The sequence below is a fragment of the Rhipicephalus sanguineus genome, chromosome 5, assembly GCF_013339695.2.
Source record: "Rhipicephalus sanguineus isolate Rsan-2018 chromosome 5, BIME_Rsan_1.4, whole genome shotgun sequence".
Taxonomy (NCBI): domain Eukaryota; kingdom Metazoa; phylum Arthropoda; class Arachnida; order Ixodida; family Ixodidae; genus Rhipicephalus; species Rhipicephalus sanguineus.
In genome coordinates, this window is record NC_051180.1 from 20,271,590 (window position 1) to 20,276,000 (window position 4,411).

Below are 4,411 nucleotides of genomic sequence, written 5' to 3' on the forward strand. Positions count from 1 at the left end.
CTAATGCGCTTTCTCATGCACACCTAATGAGGGTCTACAAGGAATTGGCTGCTGTTAGTGTGTAGAATTCTGATGTATGAGTTTCAGCGTAATGCAGCCTTATGCCTGCAACAGCATGTTTGCTGCACACAGGTCAATAAATCTTTTTGTGGTTAACAATACGAAAGTGTGTAGGCTTTAGAGGATTGTAACAAAAATATCAGCAGAACATTTCCAGCAGTGACTATATCAACAGCGTTCTTTACATGTAAGAGTATTTTGAAGCCAATAAGTAATCTTGTAGGCCTATGATGCAGGCATTTGGAAACAAGCTCTACATTGTCAATTTATTTAGTTTCAATGGGACAATAAATGGGGCTAGTTGATTCAATTCCCATGAAAGTGCAGTTTTATAATCACAAACAAACCAATAAGATGATACGAGAAGTTTCCAGGAGTAAGTGCTTTTTTATTTAATTTCTCGATGCGGCACTGACGATAGGCTCTCCTGTGCTGCACTGTTGTGGTGGTACAGTTGCTGTATTTGAAACCTGCAAGAGAGAGTGTGAAAATGTAGTTTGGCATTGAAGCGAACAGCTTAGCGCAACACATCAACAGATGCTGCAATTTATGATTGATGACTTTCTGTTTCGAAATAGTGACATCATTTTTACCATTTTACTTGAATAATCCACGTGTATTCAATGCCCAACCCCATAGCCTTGGCTTAATGCTGCTTTGATCAAAAACATAAGAAAACATACCGCTATACAGCACTTCTGAGGGCTGTGGTGTCGTAGATAGGCCAGCTATCATATACAGGCCAATTAGCTCGGTCAGCTTCTTTGATGTAACGTTGCATAACAGCATCCTTTCGCTACTCAAATGGTACTCCATGCATGACTCCTGGATGACTCCAGGAATAGGCTATTCTGCCATGAGAAATGCCCTCATCCGATCATGCCCTCAGTGGACGGAAACAAGTTTTACGATTCAAGTGGAACGCTCGAGGAGCGCGGGGTTCCCTAGTGCTCTTTTGAGCTCCCTAGCTGAAAAGATGCTCGTCACTCTTAGAACGACCAGAAATAACAGGCCAAACAAGCACACTCGCTCTCCCTTGGCTGACGTTCCCTACATTCACGGTTTCTCTCATAGGTTGAAGAAGACTGCAGGCAGAGTAGGCATAAGAGTTTTGTGCTCCATCCCAAACCATCTGGCCTCCCTATGCAGGCTAGTTAACAGGGATGAAACAGTATCCTTTTGCTGTGACAAGAAGCACAGAAATCATTTCATTGAATGCGTGAAGAACGTCATTTATGACATTCCATTATCATGCAGAAAATCATATGTAGGACAAACCGGACGATGCATAAATTACAAAATGCGTGAACATGCCAAATCTTTAAAAGCAACAACAGGCAGGAACCTGGCATTGTACATCATGCGGCTGCTCCCCATTGCTTGACAATGTGCAAGTTCTCATGAAATATCGGGAGTAATGTGCTCACAAAATTTGTGAGGCGCACATAATTCACAAAAGGGGAGCAGCTTGCGTTAGCGCGCTATCACTAGCACTATTTGACGAAGAAATTAGCTGCCATGAGCCTCAATTGTGATCACTAAGCTTGTTGTCACACGTTTTGTTTTCTTGTTTTGTTTTCTGTTTTATTGTTAGTGGTTGCAGTTTTCTAGCCTTGCTGTCACTTGCTTAAAAACCTTTTTTTTTTCAGACCCTGGTTCTTCGTTTTGTTGATTTATGAATGTCAGACTTTTAGCGGTTTTAATCAGTTTGGTATTGACCACCATGTCATTGTTCTTTTTTGCCATTTTTTGCTTGTGTTTATGTTTTAATGAAATCGGCTTCTGCCGCATCTTGTAAACCCTATCCAAAAAAAAAAAGCCGGGCGGCCGAGTCACTTGATAGCATTTGTGCCATTTTTCGATTTTTGCTCGCCTGCCTACAGATTCTCAGACTTTCCAATAAGGAAATCAGTTGATAGTCAGCTCTGTGCCCTGTATGTTCTTCGTCCCGTTGTCTGCGCTCTTTTGCCACAAAGAAGAATCCACATTCAAGTGCGTTGTTACTTGTTAAACATCTTGACAGGATAGCACAGCTACTCAAGAAAAGAGCACATAGCAGTGCTGAACTCACGACTAACTTTTCTAGAAATCACGCAGATACTTAAGATATCACCTGAACCCAAGTGTTTTCACAGAGATAACATCATTTACAATGGTCGATTCCACGAAAGATAAAAAAGGTGTATACTTGATGTTTCCGATTTTCCTGATAATTTTGTATGTTGTGCACATATGACTGCACAGCACGAATTGCAATTTGTTTTCACATAAAATTTTTTTCAACACAGGAAAATTCGACGAGCGTCGCCGGTTGACAACGACCATCTTACGAAGAGTGCGTTTTCGTAAATTCGCAACCATGCTGGCAGCTACTGAAGCTATACATTACAAATATCTTTCTATTTAGCATAAGTAGAAGTGAAGAAGAAATAGCTCTTATAATTTGATGGAATTCTGAGCAAATTATGCATTTTTAAAAATTCACGACAAACGCTGCGTTAGTGAAAATTAGTCAAATTTGGGACGCTATGGTTACTTCTGTGAACATCTTAGTTTGTTCATATTTGCTGTATGAAGAGGCCTTTATGTGAATAATGAACGTCTGCATTTGTATTTCTCTAATAATTTTCAAAGTAGTAAATTTTCATGTATTATTTGTATGGTCGCCCATTTGATGTCGTCACCGATCATCATGCACTATGCTGGCTGTCATCATTGAAGGATCCCTCGGGCCGTCTCGCCTGCTGGGCACTTTGCCTGCAAGACTACGACATCTGCGTGCTGTACCGCAACGGACGCCAGCATGCTGATGCCGACGCCCTCTCGCGCTCCCCCTTGCCTGACGCCAATGCCTCCTGCTCAGTATCTCACATTGCTGTTTCTTCCATCGACGTTCACACCATCACTACCGAGCAGCGCAAGGATAAATGGATCACCTCGCTGATAGACTTGCTCACTGATCCGTCGGCAACACCAACCACTCGCCCGTTGCGTCGTCAAACCCACAATTTCGCCATTCGTGACAACCTACTGCACCGACGCAATTACAACGCCAACGGCCGCCAGTGGCTACTTGTGATACCCCGAAGTCTGCGTGCTGAATATGCGAGTCCTTCCACTCTGATCCGCAATGCGCACTCTGGGGTATCCAAAACTTACCACCGCATTCGACAACGATACTTCTGGCGAGGGATGTACCGTTACGTGCAGAAGTTCGTCCGCTCCTGCCTCGATTGCCAACACCGAAAACCTTCAACGCACGTGTCACCAGTCGGTCCTACAACCATTACCTTGCCCTAACCATCCGTTTGGGCGCGTGGGCATCGATTTGTATGGACCACTTCCTCTGACCTCGGCTGGTAACCGTTGGGCCATGATCGCCGTTGACCATCTAACGCGATCTGCCGAAACCGCTGCCCTCACAGCGGCTACAGCGTGCGATGTTGCCTCCTTCCTGCTACACCGATTCATGCTGCGTCACGGTCCACCCTAGAAGCTTCTCAGCGATCGAGGCCGTGTCTTCTGTCGGAAGGTCGTCGAAGCCATTCTCAAAGAGTGGCATGCTGTTCACCGCAAAACTACTGCTTACAACCCGCAGACGAATGGCCTAACCGAACACTAACCACACACCACACGCTCGGCGACATGCTCTCAATGTATGTCGCCGCCGATCACACAAATTGGGATGCCATTCTGCCCTTCGTCACCTACGCCTATAATACCGCCCCTCAGAACACTACTGGTTTTTTCACCCTTCTTCCTGTTGTACGGAAGGCACCCGTCGCACACCATTGACACGATACTACCCTACAAGCCGGATCCATCTGAGTGTGCGCCTATTTCTGACACAGCCAGGCTTGCTGAAGAGTGTCGCAAGCTTGCAAAGACCTTTACAACGCACGAACAAGAGCGGCAGAAGAGCCTTCACGGTGGCACCACCACTTCTGAGTCCACGTTAGTCGCCGGAGCGCTCGTATGGCTCTCGGTCCCTACCACTGCAACTGGCCTCTCTTCAAAACTACTGCCGAAATACGAAGGCCCCTACCGGGTCATCGAGCGCACATCACCGGTCAACTACCTGATCGAACCCATCGAACCAGCTTTGGACATGCACCGTCGAGGGCGCGACATAGTCAACGTGGAGCGCCTCAAGGCCTACTAACCCACTAATAGTGACAAGCTGTTAGGTCGCCGAACGGCTCCCTTTTAACCATTACGTTTATTGCAGAGAGTAGTGAAGACAGGACAAGAAGGGACACAGATAGGCGCTATCTTTAAGTGTTTTTTGGGACTCAGATCACACATATTTAGAAGTTTAAAAGAAAACTTCAACATGCGCAGGCACAGCTGG

General features: G+C 45.5%; 1 long non-coding RNA gene across 1 annotated transcript in view; it reads right to left on the reverse strand.

Annotated features, from left to right (window-relative positions):
* Positions 1 to 412: 412 nt before the first annotated feature.
* Positions 413 to 4,411, reverse strand: part of LOC125758538 (uncharacterized) — a 21,016-nt gene continuing 17,017 nt past the window's right edge. The window contains exon 3 of the long non-coding RNA XR_007416195.1: positions 413 to 530. This is a non-coding gene — a long non-coding RNA (uncharacterized LOC125758538). The remainder of the gene's footprint in view (positions 531 to 4,411) is intronic.